Here is a 19,850-nt window from a genome sequence, read left to right as displayed (position 1 = left end):
ATAACAGCTTTACTTTATTTTAAGGGACTTTTTGGCGCTGTATCGGTCTTTGGGTTTCTTTAAAAACAACCAATTAGGTTGTGTATAGTTGTAAAACGATTTAACAACAAACAGTTCAGTTGGTACACAAGCCTATGCTTTATAATTTCTCCAAATTTGTATGAACAAAACCCGAACAAAGGTTGTGTATGAAAACTATCCAAATGTTATTCAGCATCATGCTGAATTGCTTGTAAAATGAGTGATTGTTACTTACCTCTACAAAACCATCGAATCAACATGACACTGACAATGCAAAAGTGTGAAAATTAACAATTTCTTTTTCTAGAATTGAAGGATATAAAACTGTCAGAATCCTTCTACTCTGACAACTTCATCCTCGGGTTGAAAATCTCAAAATAATTTCATAATACTCAAAGGATCACAGAGTACGCCGGCAGATTGGATAAACTATGCGACCTCAAGAGGGGAATATTGGGGATTGGAGTCTACACACATCGAGGAGGTTGATGTATGGCTGTTGGTTGTTCCCTTTTCCAGTCTGGTTTGGTGTCCATTATGAGTTGCCGTTCACCGATGTCCAAGTATACGGGTCCGTTTGAGCCATGGGTTCAAAAGATGGTCAGTGTCAGCTGCTCTCAAGGGGGAAAAGCAACTGCCGAAAGTGCTGGGGCTGGGAATCGAACCCATGACCATCTGATTATGAAGTAAACGTGTGACTACTTGCGCCACGGGACCCGGCAGCTCATGCTTTAACTGATTAAGCTGAAATTTTCTCAGATTATTCTTCTTACTCCAGGATTATGCCCTGGAATGTGTGCCGTAGAATACGACTACTTTAATTTCCAGTCATACAAATGTAGACCAGTCTAATGATTATAATAACGATAATAATGTCATTAAATTTAAATTGGATCACTCTGCTTCTAACGATAACTAGGTATTTATAGGAAAAACTTTTCATCCTTAAGAGTTTGCCGTTATAAATTACAGCTGTGCGCACTAGGCAAAGACTCTCAACTTTTTCCCTACAATTGCCACCTTCTCAAAACCCACCATTCTCTCGCTTAATCACCCCTTAAAACAAAATATATCACCGCAAGCTGGAGCATTGCACACATAATTTCTTGTCGCTACAAGCCATTTCGGTGGACATAATTTCCCGACATCACCTGAATGTTTCCCCCAAAATGGGAGGGCTCCACACTCCAACTGTGTCCCACTCACCACTGACTGACCAGCATGGAAAAACCCACCAAAACGAACAGCACTACCTAGGGTCTTGTAGCATTTGGGCAGGTGTACCTGTTTTGGGCACTTGCTGCTATAACTAAGTCAAATTCAAACCGATTGATTTGAATTTTTGTACAGAGTTAGATACTGTATGTGCCTAACTCTATACAAAAAATCAAATCAATCGGATTGAAATTGACTTAGTTATAGCAGCAAGTGCCCAAAATAGGTACACCTGCCCAAATGCTACAAGACCCTACATACTGACTGGCCGGGTGTATCCATCTTGCCGTGTGCCAGTCATTCTTTAGCTCATTTGCACGCTTAGCCACAGCCACGGCCGCGGCACCGAGGAGCGGAAAATATTCCTTTTTATGGCTTTTCCGAGCAGGTCGTTCCATCCTCGCTCGGTTCGTCGGTTCCATTTTACGACCTTAATTCTGACGACCGACTCAGCGAGCCTGCCTGGTGGAGAGTTTGTGGAAAAAGGGGAGGTTTAAGCTCTGCTGGCGAGCTTGATTTCCCCAATCGGTGAATCGTTAAAAAGCAGCGGAGAATAAAACCTGCTTCGAGAATGTGGAATTGCCTTTCGTTTGAGCTTTTGGGAAAATAATCAGTGTTTTTTTCTTTCTTCTATTCGTCTATATCTGGCAGCTTCGAATATCGGATTCTAGGCTATTGCCTCGTCTTTAATCCCACGTGGTACAGTGCCATTTTTTGAAAGAAAGGCGGAGAAAGAGCCTCGTTTGATGTGTGGCGTTGGTAATGTTTTACTGTTTCTATTCTGACGAGTTGGCCGGAAAAGGCTCAAACACTGTAAAATATACAAATATTGCTGGCCATCGCCTAAAGGAAGTCCTGAAGGAATTCCAGAAAAGAGTCCTGTAGGAACTCTAAAAGGAAGTCCTGAAGGAACTCCTGAAGGAATTTCTGAAGGAATCTCTGCAGGAATTCTTGAAGGAATCCCTGAAGGAATCCGTGAAGGAATTCCTGAAGGAATCCTTGAAGGAATTCCTGAAGGAATCCGTAAAGGAATTTCTGAACAAATCCCTTCAGGAATTCCTGAAGGAATATCTGTAAGATTCCTGAAGGAATCTCTGAAGGAATTCTTGAGGGAATCCCTGAAGGAATTACTGAGGGACTCCTCAAGCAATTTCAGAGGGAATCCCTGAAGGAATTCCTAAATGAATCCCTGAAGGAATTCCTGAAAGAATCCGTGAAGGTATTCCTGAAGGAATCCCTGAAGGAATTCTTGAAGGAGTCCCTAAAGGAATCCCTGAATGAATTACTAAAGGAAACCCTGAAGGAAGTCCTAAACGAATCTCCGGAGACATTTCTGAAGGAATCTCTAAAGGATTTCCTGGAGGAATCCCTGAAGGAGTTCCTGGAGGAATCCCTGAAGGAATTCCTGGAGGAATCCCTGAAGGAATTCCTGGAGGAATCCCTGAAGGAATTCCTGGGGGAATCCCTGAAGGAATTCCTGGGGGAATCCCTGAAGGAATTCCTGGGGGAATCCCTGAAGGAATTCCTGGGGGAATCCCTGAAGGAATTCCTGGGGGAATCCCTGAAGGAATTCCTGGAGGAATCCCTGAAGGAATTCCTGGAGGAATCCCTGAAGGAATTCCTGGAGGAATCCCTGAAGGAATTCCTGGAGGAATTCCCTGAAGGAATTCCTGGGGGAATCCCTGAAGGAATTCCTGGGGGAATCCCTGAAGGAATTCCTGGGGGAATCCCTGAAGGAATTCCTGGGGGAATCCCTGAAGGAATTCCTGGGGGAATCCCTGAAGGAATTCCTGGGGGAATCCCTGAAGGAATTCCTGGGGGAATCCCTGAAGGCATTCCTGGGGGAATCCCTGAAGGCATTCCTGGGGGAATCCCTGAAGGCATTCCTGGGGGAATCCCTGAAGGCATTCCTGGGGGAATCCCTGGAGGAATTCCTGGGGGAATCCCTGAAGGAATTCCTGGGGGAATCCCTGAAGGAATTCCTGGAGAAATCCCTGAAGGAATTCCTAGAGGAATCTCTGAAGGAATTCCTAGAGGAATCCCTGAAGGAATTCCTGGAGGAATCCCTGAAGGAATTCCTGGAGGAATCCCTGAAGGAATTCCTGGAGGAATCCCTGAAGGATTTCCTGGAGGAATCCCTGAAGGAATTCCTGGAGGAATCCCTGAAGGAATTCCTGGAGGAATCCCTGAAGGAATTCCTGGAGGAATCCCTGAAGGAATTCCTGGAGGAATCCCTGAAGGAATTCCTGGAGGAATCCCTGAAGGAATTCCTGGAGGAATCCCTGAAGGAATTCCTGGAGGAATCCCTGAAGGAATTCCTGGAGGAATCCCTGAAGGAATTCCTGGAGGAATCCCTGAAGGAATTCCTGGAGGAATCCCTGAAGGAATTCCTGGAGGAATCCCTGAAGCAATTCCTGGAGGAATCCCTGAAGGAATTCCTGGAGGAATCCCTGAAGGAATTCCTGGAGGAATCCCTGAAGAAATTCCTGGAGGAATCCCTGAAGCAATTCCTGGAGGAATCCCTGAAGGAATTCCTGGAGGAATCCCTGGAGGAATTCCTGGAGGAATCCCTGAAGCAATCCCTGGAGGAATCCCGAAGGAATTCCTGGAGGAATCCCGAAAGAATTCCTGGAGGAATCCCGAAGGAATTCCTGGAGGAATTCCTGGAGGAATCCCGAAGGAATTCCTGGAGGAATCCCGAAGGAATTCCTGGAGGAATCCCGAAGGAATTCCTGGAGGAATCCCGAAGGAATTCCTGGAGGAATCCCGAAGGAATTCCTGGAGGAATCCCGAAGGAATTCCTGGAGGAATCCCGAAGGAATTCCTGGAGGAATCCCGAAGGAATTCCTGGAGGAATCCCGAAGGAATTCCTGGAGGAATCCCGAAGGAATTCCTGGAGGAATCCCGAAGGAATTCCTGGAGGAATCCCGAAGGAATTCCTGGAGGAATCCCGAAGGAATTCCTGGAGGAATCCCGAAGGAATTCCTGGAGGAATCCCGAAGGAATTCCTGGAGGAATCCCGAAGGAATTCCTGGAGGAATCCCGAAGGAATTCCTGGAGGAATCCCGAAGGAATTCCTGGAGGAATCCCGAAGGAATTCCTGGAGGAATCCCGAAGGAATTCCTGGAGGAATCCCGAAGGAATTCCTGGAGGAATCCCGAAAGAATTCCTGGAGGAATCCCGAAGGAATTCCTGGAGGAATTCCTGGAGGAATCCCGAAGGAATTCCTGGGGGAATCCCGAAGGAATTCCTGGAGGAATCCCGAAGGAATTCCTGGAGGAATCCCGAAGGAATTCCTGGAGGAATCCCGAAGGAATTCCTGGAGGAATCCCGAAGGAATTCCTGGAGAAATCCCGAAGGAATTCCTGGAGGAATCCCGAAGGAATTCCTGGAGGAATCCCGAAGGAATTCCTGGAGGAATCCCGAAGAAATTCCTGGAGGAATCCCTGAAGGAATTCCTGGAGGAATCCCTGAAGGAATTCCTGGAGGAATCCCTGAAGGAATTCCTGGAGGAATCCCTGAAGGAATTCCTGGAGGAATCCCTGAAGGAATTCCTGGAGGAATCCCTGAAGGAATTCCTGGAGGAATCCCTGAAGGAATTCCTGGAGGAATCCCTGAAGGAATTCCTGGAGGAATCCCTGAAGGAATTCCTGGAGGAATCCCTGAAGGAATTCCTGGAGGAATCCCTGAAGGAATTCCTGGAGGAATCCCTGAAGGAATTCCTGGAGGAATCCCTGAAGGAATTCCTGGAGGAATCCCTGAAGGAATTCCTGGAGGAATCCCTGAAGGAATTCCTGGAGGAATCCCTGAAGGAATTCCTGGAGGAATCCCTGAAGGAATTCCTGGAGGAATCCCTGAAGGAATTCCTGGAGGAATCCCTGAAGGAATTCCTGGAGGAATCCCTGAAGGAATTCCTGGAGGAATCCCTGAAGGAATTCCTGGAGGAATCCCTGAAGGAATTCCTGGAGGAATCCCTGAAGGAATTCCTGGAGGAATCCCTGAAGGAATTCCTGGAGGAATCCCTGAAGAAATTCCTGGAGGAATCCCTGAAGCAATTCCTGGAGGAATCCCTGAAGGAATTCCTGGAGGAATCCCTGAAGGAATTCCTGGAGGAATCCCTGAAGGAATTCCTGGAGGAATCCCTGAAGCAATCCCTGGAGGAATCCCGAAGGAATTCCTGGAGGAATCCCGAAAGAATTCCTGGAGGAATCCCGAAGGAATTCCTGGAGGAATTCCTGGAGGAATCCCGAAGGAATTCCTGGAGGAATCCCGAAGGAATTCCTGGAGGAATCCCGAAGGAATTCCTGGAGGAATCCCGAAGGAATTCCTGGATGAATCCCGAAGGAATTCCTGGAGGAATCCCGAAGGAATTCCTGGAGGAATCCCGAAGGAATTCCTGGAGGAATCCCGAAGGAATTCCTGGAGGAATCCCGAAGGAATTCCTGGAGGAATCCCGAAGGAATTCCTGGAGGAATCCCGAAAGAATTCCTGGAGGAATCCCGAAGGAATTCCTGGAGGAATTCCTGGAGGAATCCCGAAGGAATTCCTGGAGGAATCCCGAAGGAATTCCTGGAGGAATCCCGAAGGAATTCCCGGAGGAATCCCGAAGGAATTCCTGGAGGAATCCCGAAGGAATTCCTGGAGGAATCCCGAAGGAATTCCTGGAGGAATCCCGAAGGAATTCCTGGAGGAATCCCGAAGGAATTCCTGGAGGAATCCCGAAGGAATTCCTGGAGGAATCCCGAAGGAATTCCTGGAGGAATCCCGAAGGAATTCCTGGAGGAATCCCGAAGGAATTCCTGGAGGAATCCCGAAGGAATTCCTGGAGGAATCCCGAAGGAATTCCTGGAGGAATCCCGAAGGAATTCCTGGAGGAATCCCGAAGGAATTCCTGGAGGAATCCCGAAGGAATTCCTGGAGGAATCCCGAAGGAATTCCTGGAGGAATCCCGAAGGAATTCCTGGAGGAATCCCGAAGGAATTCCTGGAGGAATCCCGAAGGAATTCCTGGAGGAATCCCGAAGGAATTCCTGGAGGAATCCCGAAGGAATTCCTGGAGGAATCCCGAAGGAATTCCTGGAGGAATCCTGAAGGAATTCCTGGAGGAATCCCGAAGGAATTCCTGGAGGAATCCCGAAGGAATTCCTGGAGGAATCCCGAAGGAATTCCTGGAGGAATCCCGAAGGAATTCCTGGAGGAATCCCGAAGGAATTCCTGGAGGAATCCCGAAGGAATTCCTGGAGGAATCCCGAAGGAATTCCTGGAGGAATCCCGAAGGAATTCCTGGAGGAATCCCGAAAGAATTCCTGGAGGAATCCCGAAGGAATTCCTGGAGGAATTCCTGGAGGAATCCCGAAGGAATTCCTGGGGGAATCCCGAAGGAATTCCTGGAGGAATCCCGAAGGAATTCCTGGAGGAATCCCGAAGGAATTCCTGGAGGAATCCCGAAGGAATTCCTGGAGGAATCCCGAAGGAATTCCTGGAGGAATCCCGAAGGAATTCCTGGAGGAATCCCGAAGGAATTCCTGGAGGAATCCCGAAGGAATTCCTGGAGAAATCCCGAAGGAATTCCTGGAGGAATCCCGAAGGAATTCCTGGAGGAATCCCGAAGGAATTCCTGGAGGAATCCCGAAGAAATTCCTGGAGGAATCCCTGAAGGAATTCCTGGAGGAATCCCTGAAGGAATTCCTGGAGGAATCCCTGAAGGAATTCCTGGAGGAATCCCTGAAGGAATTCCTGGAGGAATCCCTGAAGGAATTCTTGGAGGAATCCTTGAAGGAATTCCTGGAGGAATCCCTGAAGGAATTCCTGGAGGAATCCCTGAAGGAATTCCTGGAGGAATCCCTGAAGGAATTCCTGGAGGAATCCCTGAAGGAATTCCTGGAGGAATCCCTGAAGGAATTCCTGGAGGAATCCCTGAAGGAATTCCTGGAGGAATCCCTGAAGGAATTCCTGGAGGAATCCCTGAAGGAATTCCTGGAGGAATCCCTGAAGGAATTCCTGGAGGAATCCCTGAAGGAATTCCTGGAGGAATCCCTGAAGGAATTCCTGGAGGAATCCCTGAAGGAATTCCTGGAGGAATCCCTGAAGGAATTCCTGGAGGAATCCCTGAAGGAATTCCTGGAGGAATCCCTGAAGAAATTCCTGGAGGAATCCCTGAAGCAATTCCTGGAGGAATCCCTGAAGGAATTCCTGGAGGAATCCCTGAAGGAATTCCTGGAGGAATCCCTGAAGGAATTCCTGGAGGAATCCCTGAAGCAATCCCTGGAGGAATCCCGAAGGAATTCCTGGAGGAATCCCGAAAGAATTCCTGGAGGAATCCCGAAGGAATTCCTGGAGGAATTCCTGGAGGAATCCCGAAGGAATTCCTGGAGGAATCCCGAAGGAATTCCTGGAGGAATCCCGAAGGAATTCCTGGAGGAATCCCGAAGGAATTCCTGGAGGAATCCCGAAGGAATTCCTGGATGAATCCCGAAGGAATTCCTGGAGGAATCCCGAAGGAATTCCTGGAGGAATCCCGAAGGAATTCCTGGAGGAATCCCGAAGGAATTCCTGGAGGAATCCCGAAGGAATTCCTGGAGGAATCCCGAAGGAATTCCTGGAGGAATCCCGAAGGAATTCCTGGAGGAATCCCGAAAGAATTCCTGGAGGAATCCCGAAGGAATTCCTGGAGGAATTCCTGGAGGAATCCCGAAGGAATTCCTGGAGGAATCCCGAAGGAATTCCTGGAGGAATCCCGAAGGAATTCCCGGAGGAATCCCGAAGGAATTCCTGGAGGAATCCCGAAGGAATTCCTGGAGGAATCCCGAAGGAATTCCTGGAGGAATCCCGAAGGAATTCCTGGAGGAATCCCGAAGGAATTCCTGGAGGAATCCCGAAGGAATTCCTGGAGGAATCCCGAAGGAATTCCTGGAGGAATCCCGAAGGAATTCCTGGAGGAATCCCGAAGGAATTCCTGGAGGAATCCCGAAGGAATTCCTGGAGGAATCCCGAAGGAATTCCTGGAGGAATCCCGAAGGAATTCCTGGAGGAATCCCGAAGGAATTCCTGGAGGAATCCCGAAGGAATTCCTGGAGGAATCCCGAAGGAATTCCTGGAGGAATCCCGAAGGAATTCCTGGAGGAATCCCGAAGGAATTCCTGGAGGAATCCCGAAGGAATTCCTGGAGGAATCCCGAAGGAATTCCTGGAGGAATCCCGAAGGAATTCCTGGAGGAATCCCGAAGGAATTCCTGGAGGAATCCCGAAGGAATTCCTGGAGGAATCCCGAAGGAATTCCTGGAGGAATCCCGAAGGAATTCCTGGAGGAATCCCGAAGGAATTCCTGGAGGAATCCCGAAGGAATTCCTGGAGGAATCCCGAAGGAATTCCTGGAGGAATCCCGAAGGAATTCCTGGAGGAATCCCGAAGGAATTCCTGGAGGAATCCCGAAGGAATTCCTGGAGGAATCCCGAAGGAATTCCTGGAGGAATCCCGAAGGCATTCCTGGAGGAATCCTGAAGGAATTCCTGGAGGAATCCCGAAGGAATTCCTGGAGGAATCCCGAAGGAATTCCTGGAGGAATCCCGAAGGAATTCCTGGAGGAATCCCGAAGGAATTCCTGGAGGAATCCCGAAGGAATTCCTGGAGGAATCCCGAAGGAATTCCTGGAGGAATCCCGAAGGAATTCCTGGAGGAATCCCGAAGGAATTCCTGGAGGAATCCCGAAGGAATTCCTGGAGGAATCCCGAAGGAATTCCTGGAAGAATCCCGAAGGAATTCCTGGAGGAATCCCGAAGGAATTCCTGGAGGAATCCCGAAGGAATTCCTGGAGGAATCCCGAAGGAATTCCTGGAGGAATCCCGAAGGAATTCCTGGAGGAATCCCGAAGGAATTCCTGGAGGAATCCCGAAGGAATTCCTGGAGGAATCCCGAAGGAATTCCTGGAGGAATCCCGAAGGAATTCCTGGAGGAATCCCGAAGGAATTCCTGGAGGAATCCCGAAGGAATTCCTGGAGGAATCCCGAAGGAATTCCTGGAGGAATCCCGAAGGAATTCCTGGAGGAATCCCGAAGGAATTCCTGGAGGAATCCCGAAGGAATTCCTGGAGGAATCCCGAAGGAATTCCTGGAGGAATCCCGAAGGAATTCCTGGAGGAATCCCGAAGGAATTCCTGGAGGAATCCCGAAGGAATTCCTGGAGGAATCCCGAAGGAATTCCTGGAGGAATCCCGAAGGAATTCCTGGAGGAATCCCGAAGGAATTCCTGGAGGAATCCCGAAGGAATTCCTGGAGGAATCCCGAAGGAATTCCTGGAGGAATCCCGAAGGAATTCCTGGAGGAATCCCGAAGGAATTCCTGGAGGAATCCCGAAGGAATTCCTGGAGGAATCCCGAAGGAATTCCTGGAGGAATCCCGAAGGAATTCCTGGAGGAATCCCGAAGGAATTCCTGGAGGAATCCCGAAGGAATTCCTGGAGGAATCCCGAAGGAATTCCTGGAGGAATCCCGAAGGAATTCCTGGAGGAATCCCGAAGGAATTCCTGGAGGAATCCCGAAGGAATTCCTGGAGGAATCCCGAAGGAATTCCTGGAGGAATCCCGAAGGAATTCCTGGAGGAATCCCGAAGGAATTCCTGGAGGAATCCCGAAGGAATTCCTGGAGGAATCCCGAAGGTATTCTTGGAGGAATCCCGAAGAAATTCCTGGAGGAATCCCGAAGGTATTCTTGGAGGAATCCCAAAGGAATTCCTGGAGGAATCCCGAAGGAATTCCTGGAGGAATCCCGAAGGAATTCCTGGAGGAATCCCGAAGGAACTCCTGGAGGAATCCCGAAGGAATTCCTGGAGGAATCCCGAAGGAATTCCTGGAGGAATCCCGAAGGAATTCCTGGAGGAATCCCGAAGGAATTCCTGGAGGAATCCCGAAGGAATTCCTGGAGGAATCCCGAAGGAATTCCTGGAGGAATCTCGAAGGAATTCCTGGAGGAATCCCGAAGGAATTCCTGGAGGAATCCCGAAGGAATTCCTGGAGGAATCCCGAAGGAATTCCTGGAGGAATCCCGAAGGAATTCCTGGAGGAATCCCGAAGGAATTCCTGGAGGAATCCCGAAGGAATTCCTGGAGGAATCCCGAAGGAATTCCTGGAGGAATCCCGAAGGAATTCCTGGAGGAATCCCGAAGGAATTCCTGGAGGAATCCCGAAGGAATTCCTGGAGGAATCCCGAAGGAATTCCTGGAGGAATCCCGAAGGAATTCCTGGAGGAATCCCGAAGGAATTCCTGGAGGAATCCCGAAGGAATTCCTGGAGGAATCCCGAAGGAATTCCTGGAGGAATCCCGAAGGAATTCCTGGAGGAATCCCGAAGGAATTCCTGGAGGAATCCCGAAGGAATTCCTGGAGGAATCCCGAAGGAATTCCTGGAGGAATCCCGAAGGAATTCCTGGAGGAATCCCGAAGGAATTCCTGGAAGAATCCCGAAGGAATTCCTGGAGGAATCCCGAAGGAATTCCTGGAAAAATCCCGAAGGAATTCCTGGAGGAATCCCGAAGGAATTCCTGGAGGAATCCCAAAGGAATTCCTGGAGGAATCCCGAAGGAATTCCTGGAGGAATCCCGAAGGAATTCCTGGAGGAATCCCGAAGGAATTCCTGGAGGAATCCCGAAGGAATTCCTGGAGGAATCCCGAAGGAATTCCTGGAGGAATCCCTGAAGGAATTCCTGGAGGAATCCCTGAAGGAATTCCTGGAGGAATCCCTGAAGGAATTCCTGGAGGAATCCCGAAGGAATTCCTGGAGGAATCCCGAAGGAATTCCTGGAGGAATCCCGAAGGAATTCCTGGAGGAATCCCGAAGGAATTCCTGGAGGAATCCCGAAGGAATTCCTGGAGGAATCCCGAAGGAATTCCTGGAGGAATCCCTGAAGGAATTCCTGAAGGAATCCCGAAGGAATTCCTGGAGGAATCCCGAAGGAATTCCTGGAGGAATCCCGAAGGAATTCCTGGAGGAATCCCGAAGGAATTCCTGGAGGAATCCCGAAGGAATTCCTGGAGGAATCCCGAAGGAATTCCTGGAGGAATCCCGAAGGAATTCCTGGAGGAATCCCGAAGGAATTCCTGGAGGAATCCCGAAGGAATTCCTGGAGGAATCCCGAAGGAATTCCTGGAGGAATCCCGAAGGAATTCCTGGAGGAATCCCGAAGGAATTCCTGGAGGAATCCCGAAGGAATTCCTGGAGGAATCCCGAAGGAATTCCTGGAGGAATCCCGAAGGAATTCCTGGAGGAATCCCGAAGGAATTCCTGGAGGAATCCCGAAGGAATTCCTGGAGGAATCCCGAAGGAATTCCTGGAGGAATCCCTGAAGGAATTCCTGGAGGAATCCCTGAAGGAATTCCTGGAGGAATCCCTGAAGAAATTCCTGGAGGAATCCCTGAAGGAATTCCTGGAGGATTTCCTGAAGGAATTCCTGGAGGATTTCCTGAAGGAATTCCTGGAGGATTTCCTGAAGGAATTCCTGGAGGATTTCCTGAAGGAATTCCTGGAGGAATCCCTGAAGGAATTCCTGGAGGAATCCCTGAAGGAATTCCTGGAGGAATCCCTGAAGGAATTCCTGGAGGAATCCCTGAAGGAATTCCTGGAGGAATCCCTGAAGGAATTCCTGGAGGAATCCCTGAAGGAATTCCTGGAGGAATCCCTGAAGGAATTCCTGGAGGAATCCCTGAAGGAATTCCTGTAGGAATCCCTGAAGGAATTCCTGGAGGAATCCCTGAAGGAATTCCTGGAGGAATCCCTGAAGGAATTCCTGGAGGAATCCCTGAAGGAATTCCTGGAGGAATCCCTGAAGGAATTCCTGGAGGAATCCCTGAAGGAATTCCTGGAGGAATCCCTGAAGGAATTCCTGGAGGAATCCCTGAAGGAATTCCTGGAGGAATCCCTGAAGGAATTCCTGGAGAAATCCCTGAAAGAATTCCTGGAGAAATCCCTGAAAGAATTCCTGGAGAAATCCCTGAAAGAATTCCTGGAGAAATCCCTGAAGGAATTCTTGGAGGAATCCCTGAAGGAATTCCTGGAGGAATCCCTGAAGGAATTCCTGGAGGAATCGCTGAAGGAATTCCTGGAGGAATCCCTGAAGGAATTCCTGGAGAAATCCCTGAAGGAATTCCTGGAGGAATCGCTGAAGGAATTCCTGGAGGAATCCCTGAAGGAATTCCTGGAGGAATCCCTGAAGGAATTCCTGGAGAAATCCCTGAAGGAATTCCTGGAGGAATCCCTGAAGGAATTCCTGGAGGAATCCCTGAAGGAATTCCTGGAGGAATCCCTGAAGGAATTCCTGGAGGAATCCCTGAAGGAATTCCTGGAGGAATCCCTGAAGGAATTCCTGGAGGAATCCCTGAAGGAATTCCTGAAGGAATCCCTGAAGGAATTCCTGGAGGAATCCCTGAAGGAATTCCTGGAGGAATCCCTGAAGGAATTCCTGGAGGAATCCCTGAAGGAATTCCTGGAGGAATCCCTGAAGAAATTCCTGGAGGAATCCCTGAAGGAATTCCTGGAGGAATCCCTGAAGGAATTCCTGGAGGAATCCCTGAAGGAATTCCTGGAGGAATCCCTGAAGGAATTCCTGGAGGAATCCCTGAAGGAATTCCTGGAGGAATCCCTGAAGGAATTCCTGGAGAAATCCCTGAAAGAATTCCTGGAGAAATCCCTGAAGGAATTCTTGGAGGAATCCCTGAAGGAATTCCTGGAGGAATCCCTGAAGGAATTCCTGGAGGAATCGCTGAAGGAATTCCTGGAGGAATCCCTGAAGGAATTCCTGGAGAAATCCCTGAAGGAATTCCTGGAGAAATCCCTGAAGGAATTCCTGGAGGAATCCCTGAAGGAATTCCTGGAGGAATCCCTGAAGGAATTCCTGGAGGAATCCCTGAAGGAATTCCTGGAGGAATCCCTGAAGGAATTCCTGGAGGAATCCCTGAAGGAATTCCTGGAGGAATCCCTGAAGGAATTCCTGGAGGAATCCCTGAAGGAATTCCTGGAGGAATCCCTGAAGGAATTCCTGGAGGAATCCCTGAAGGAATTCCTGGAGGAATCCCTGAAGGAATTCCTGAAGGAATCCCTGAAGGAATTCCTGGAGGAATCCCTGAAGGAATTCCTGGAGGAATCCCTGAAGGAATTCCTGGAGGAATCCCTGAAGGAATTCCTGGAGGAATCCCTGAAGAAATTCCTGGAGGAATCCCTGAAGGAATTCCTGGAGGAATCCCTGAAGGAATTCCTGGAGGAATCCCTGAAGGAATTCCTGGAGGAATCCCTGAAGGAATTCCTGGAGGAATCCCTGAAGGAATTCCTGGAGGAATCCCTGAAGGAATTCCTGGAGGAATCCCTGAAGGAATTCCTGGAGGAATCCCTGAAGGAATTCCTGGAGGAATCCCTGAAGGAATTCCTGGAGGAATCCCTGAAGGAATTCCTGGAGGAATCCCTGAAGGAATTCCTGGAGGAATCCCTGAAGGAATTCCTGGAGGAATCCCTGAAGGAATTCCTGGAGGAATCCCTGAAGGAATTCCTGGAGGAATCCCTGAAGGAATTCCTGGAGAAATCCCTGAAGGAATTCCTTGAGAAATCCCTGAAGGAATTCCTGGAGAAATCCCTGAAGGAATTCCTAGAGAAATCTCTGAAGGAATTCCTTGAGAAATCCCTGAAGGATTTCCTGGAGGAATCCCTGAAGGAATTCCTGGAGGAATCCCTGGAAGAATTCCTGAAAGAACTCCTAAAGTAATCCCTGAAGCAATCCTTGAAGTAATTCCCTGGAGAAATCCCTGAAGGAAGCATCGTAGAAATTCCTGAAGGAATCCCTGGAGGAATCCCTGACGGAATTCCTGAAGAAAGTCCTGAAGGAATTCTTGAGGAATGTCCTGAAGCAACTCCTGAAGTAATTTCAGCTCTGTTGGAGCGCAAATTGCTCAAAATTGGTCCCCCTGCTCAAATGGTTTAAAACCCTATAGCCGTTATATGTATGAAATAAGTAAACGAAGAAGGAAATACCTCGCCGTAGGTGAACGGAAAATCTGTTTAGCCCTCCGTCATCACCATCATCCCCCACCCTTCGAAAGGAAAGCATTCTGTGGGAACGATCTCTGTGTGAGCCAGAGAGCCCACCTCGGTCCACACACACCGGGTCCGGAGCAGTCACTTACCGAGCTATTTTTCTGCTTCGCTTGCGATGAGCCGCACTGCCACAACATCAGTTAGTCTGGTCATGGCCACGTCGCGCCACCACGGCAAAAGCGTACCCCACGTGAAACAAGGAGCGAACCAGCAACCGAACGCTCTATCCACCAGCATTGGCGGGTGTTCGATTTCCCTCGGGTAGGTAGGTACCTGTCAATGGAGAACGGAAAGAAAAGGGAAGAAACGGTTGAGCGAGATGAATGGGACGCGCAGAAAAAATGGGAATGAAATTATGATGAATCGTCGGGTGATGGTTGACTGGCTGCCGGTTTTTTTTTTTTCTTTCGGACGAAGGGCGCCTTTTTGGGTGGATAGAGCACTGAAGGTGCTAGAATTGATGGATGGCTTATGGCAGAAGGGCGGATTCGAACGGAATTCCTGGGAATTAAGCGCGATCATGTATCGAGATTAGTACAATTTGCTGAAGGCTTTATGGGTGGTTGGAAAAGCGCTACGCAGGAGCGCTCGTCTCCATTGGCGCTGCTGCTGCTGCTCTTGTCGGGTTTAAGAGGAACGGCCGTAGCATTGACTGATTACTGCGGCTCTAGTTAAGCGCAAAACCGATTATCCCCGAGTTTCTCGCACTGATCCATTCGCCATTATTGCCCGGAAGTAAAAATATCGATACATTGTTGTAGAGCCTAGGAATAAAATGACCAAAAAATATTTTTCTTACAAATTTAATTTGTCCAATTTTGATGTTGTTTTCAACGAGATTTCAACGAACTTGAAAAGTCTGCTTAATCCTTCGCTGTCCAAATATTAAAACAACAATCTTTCAGAAATTCACCAGATAAGCTGCACCAGTATATTGTCATATTTTCCCTAGATTTGTCCCACTGTGCGGTAGCGGCATCAACTCACGGGAGCGCTTTCACTTTTGCGTTGAATATTTGATGAACAGGATATTTCACTCCGAACTGCGAACACGGACAGGACGGCTATCGGGGCATGGCCGACGGAGAGCGTTTGTCCTCCATAAACGGCAATAAAAAAAAGAAACTGGCGGAAGCCAATCTACGAAGCCAATCTTTCAGGCCAAACAATGATGCTGTCAGAAGTAGCTAGCGTAATTTATCATCGCATTGACTTTCAGTTCAATGGGTTAAGCCTGTTTGGCTGAATGGCAAATGCGATGGAGCGGAGATGACTCCGCATCTGTGAGTTTGCTACGAGTGAGAGTGGTTTATTCAATCGATTTGATTTCAAGTTTGACAAATTTGTGTCAAACCTTCAAATTCTTAATTTAATGTTCAATGCATCCAGCATGGTATATCTTTTTTTGTCTACTAAAGACGAATTTAAATGCTTTCTAAAGAGCAGAAATCGTACCTTCTGCATTTCTTCGAACATAAACCTCTGAATGTGCTACAAAAAGTAAATTCAGCCATACTCTGGTATTCCATCGTTTTTTCCACCCTCTTCACCACAAATGATTTATTTCCCTACCTGGGTGAGTTTTTTTTTTCATCTGCGCGATCCCAAACCAATCCACCCGACGGACGGAGACGCGTTGCTACGCTACGGGGAATTTCTTTGGCAAATTTCTTTGGCACGATTTATTGGGTTTCGTATTGCTGCAATGCAACCGAAAAAGAAGTTGAATAAAAATAAAACAAAAACATCGATTCCGAAGCAGCTTAATATCGGCAATTTATCACCCCGTTTGTCAATAATGTGTTCGGAGTTTTATTGCCGGTGGAACCTAGCGTCGTCGTCGTTCCCATCGGCGCGGGTACCTGCTTTTCTTTTTTTTTTTTTTGGGAAAGCAAATTTGCGATCGGGTTCACCCTGAGTCCTGTCCTGACTGGTGGAGGTGCGATGCAAAATCTTGACTCCAGAGCAACATCATTTACACCTTCTTCTGGGGGTTTCTCCTTCTTTACAGCGGTAATTTATTGTCTTCGGGGTAAACGAGTCGTGGATGGGGATCAGCAACTGGATTTTCATGAACGTGAAACACGAATTTGTTAAAGCAAGGTATGTCATTTGTGGGAAATGGTTTTTTGGAATGGGGTTGAGGCATTATGTTTAACATGCTATTAATTTAGAAATTTCGGATTTGCACGGTTACGGCCTTACACCTGTTTACGTATTTTCTACAATTTACTTAAGATTGTCTTTCGGTTTCTTAGGATACGTCAGATTGTCAGCGTACCAAACGCTTCACATGAAACTGGAATTGCTCAGCTGAAATTTTCAGCCAATCCATATACCATACCATGAAACACCAAGAAACTAACTTGAGCAGTTCTGCGCGAAATCGGTAAACGAAAAAACTTTTAAATCTCGGATTCGGTAAAATCTTGTTGTCGTATTCAGTATCTTAATATAAGTGTTTTGACGGGAGAAAAGAGTGCTGCCCAAGCCACTCCGTCTAGATCATCATATGTAGGTGAGCTAAACGCTCACTTTAGGTCGACTCCGACCACTATCTGGTGATGGTCAAATTGCGCCCAAAACGTTCCGTCATCAACTATATACGATACCGGCGACCGCCACGGTACAACCTAGAGCGAATAAAACAACCAGATGTCGCCTCAGCATACGCGCAGAATCTCGAGGCCGCGTTGCCAGACGAGGGCGAGCTCGATGAGGCCCCTCTAGAGGACTGCTGAAGTACAGTGAAAGCAGCAATCAACGACGCAACCGAGAGCACCATCGGGTACGTGGAACGGAATCAACGGAAAGAATGGTTCAACGAAGAGTGCATAACGGTTTTGGAGGAGAAGAACGTAGCGAGGGCGGTAATGCTGTAGCAAGGGACCCGACAGAACGTGGAACGTTACAAACAAAAGCGGAAACAGCAGACCCGCCTATTTCGGGAGAAAAAGCGCTGCCTGGAAGAAGCAGAGTGTGAAGAAATGGAACTGCTGTGCCGTTCCCAAGAAACACGGAAGTTCTATCAGAAGCTCCACGTATCCCGCAGCGACTTCGTGCCGCGAGCCGAAATATGCAGGGATAAAGACGGAGGCCTCTTGACGGACGGACGTGAGGTGATCGAAAGGTGGAAACAGCACTTCGAGCAGCATTTGAATGGCGTGGAGGAAGTAGGCACGGGAGACCACGTAACAAAGGGGTTAACTACGCCAATGCAGCCATGGACGGAAATGAACCAACTCTCGCGCTGAGGGAAGTTACGGATGCCATTCACTAGCTCAAAACCAACAAAGCAGCTGGTAAGGATGGTACCACAGCCGCACTCATCAAGATGGGCCCAGAAAAGTTGGTCATCTGTCTGTATTGACTGATAGTCAGGATCTGTGAAACCGAACAGCTTCCGGAGAAGTGGGAGGAAGAAATGTGAGAACTTCAGGGCGATCACTATTTTGAATGCTGCCTACAAAGTGTTATCCCAGATCGTCTTCCGTCGCGACGTCTGTCATCTAACACTAATGAGTTCGTGGGAAGTTATCAAGCCGGCTTCATCTACGGCTGGTCGGCAACGCACCAAATCTTCACTGTACGGCAAATCCTCTATACCTTGAATACCAGTGCCAACGCATCACCTGTTCATCGGCTTCAAAGCGGCATACGACATTATCGACCGCAAGAGCTATGGAAAATCATGAACGAAAATGGCTTTCCTGGAAAACTGACTAGACTGATTAAAGCAACGATGGACGGTGTGCAAAACTGTGTAAGGGTTTCGGGTGAACTATCTAGCCGGGGTATGATTGGAACGGTGGCAGAACTGTACACCCGCCTGAAACGCGAATCAGCAAAGGTCAAACTGCAGAGAGCACGATGGGAGGGCCAGGTGGATCTTGACTTGGCGAGCATTGAGCGTGAATGAGGATGGAGATCAGCAGCCGCAAACTATGTATGCTACTTGGAGCAAAAATTATTAAAAAAGTTATTCTAATATCAACTTTGGGTGGATTTCTGCAAAAACAAGTTCGATCAGTAAAAAAAATATGCTTCGCTGCCAGAATATAATTCTACACAGAATTAGAAATCAAAATGCTCATAACGTTTCATATAAGTAACCGTTTCCGAGATATTTGGGTTTCAATTCTATGAGTGTAATAGTGAACCCTTTTCCTAAATAATTCGTGATGCTCCATCAACAACACTATGTTTGTTTCAATCCATATGTGTATCTCAACAACTTTCTCTTTGACACTCGCATGATTGCACGAACAGTTTGAAAGTAATGCCATGATTGCTGTAAATACTAGGAAAAGGAAACCCTCCCTTGTCGGCTTTTCTGTGGACGGGTCTGCTAAGATGTACCAGCTTTTCTCGAAATTACTTCCGAAGTTCCTCTCCTAATTTCTCCTAAAGTTCTGAATCAATTGCCGCGAGTGATTACGCGAGGGGTTCTTCCGATATATATCTGGGATATTCCTACAACTAATTTTGTAGGTCATTTCAGGAAGCAGCAAGCTAAAACCTCTTTTAATTCAGGTTAATTTTAGGCGAATTAAGTTTACGTTCCCTTTATATGTCCTGCATAACGAAGGAGGAACTGTTCAATACAATTGTTCAAAGGAAAATGTAAAAATGATGGTTACTATGGCAACGACTGCCTGGGGGCGTTTATTGAAAAAAGAAAAAAATATTTCTAAGGCAGATCCAAGGAAGGAGTGGTAAACGGGTGATTTTGGGCAGGGGTTCTCAAATTTTGTCAGCTTGTGACCCACTTTTGTTTTTTTTATAGAATTTGGCGACCCACCAGCACGCATTTTTCATAAATTGCTTCTTTTTTTGCAAATTTGGACTGACTTTTTGAAAAATACATTTTATTACTTTATACTTTAATCTAAAAAAAATAATCTTGTACCGACTGTTCGAACCCTCTAAGCAGAATACCCTCTTTGAATGAGTGTAATCAGTTTCGTACCTTTTAATTCCGCCCTATGTTGCTTATCCTTTGACAGATACGCGTATTTCGACTACCACTTGTAATCTTCCTCAGTGTCAGTTATCCACTGACACTGAGGAAGATTACAAGTGGTAGTCGAAATACGCGTATCTGTCAAAGGATAAGCAACATAGGGTGGAATTAAAAGGTACGAAACTGATTACACTCATTAAAAAAAAATAAGATAAGTTTTCAAGTTTTCCATACATTTAACCAAAGCAGCGCTACAGAACAGGTTTTGAATATGCTCTCTAGAAATAAATAAAAAAAACAATTTATACAAACTCTTATATAACATAGAGTGGTAATTTTGTACCTCTGCAGTACTTCAAAATGACAGATCAGATTGAAAGTGCTATACATGTTTACAGCGACTGGGACAACATCAAGTAGTTTTGAGTATTATAGTATGGACTGCTGGTTGGTCAAATGAATCCTCTTGAAATTTTAAGCCACACCCTTCATACACACTTATTTTGTTTCTATTGATTCTATTATTCTATTTTTATTGAAGTCACTTTCGTTGTTGTGATTTCCGTAAGAGTTCAGTTTATCGAC

At 47.4% G+C, this 19,850-nt stretch overlaps 1 protein-coding gene across 1 annotated transcript in view; it reads right to left on the bottom strand.

Annotated features, from left to right (window-relative positions):
• The window catches only part of LOC109411327 (dipeptidase 1), a 911,905-nt gene that overhangs the window by 777,427 nt on the left and 114,628 nt on the right, over positions 1-19,850 (bottom strand). The window contains exon 2 of the mRNA XM_029870619.2: positions 14,392-14,575. The gene's annotated coding sequence lies outside the window, so the exon portion shown is untranslated. The remainder of the gene's footprint in view (positions 1-14,391; positions 14,576-19,850) is intronic.

Source organism: Aedes albopictus, chromosome 3, assembly GCF_035046485.1.
Source record: "Aedes albopictus strain Foshan chromosome 3, AalbF5, whole genome shotgun sequence".
NCBI lineage: Eukaryota > Metazoa > Arthropoda > Insecta > Diptera > Culicidae > Aedes > Aedes albopictus.
Note: the sequence above shows the minus strand (reverse complement) of the source record. Positions and strands in the feature narration are given on the sequence as shown.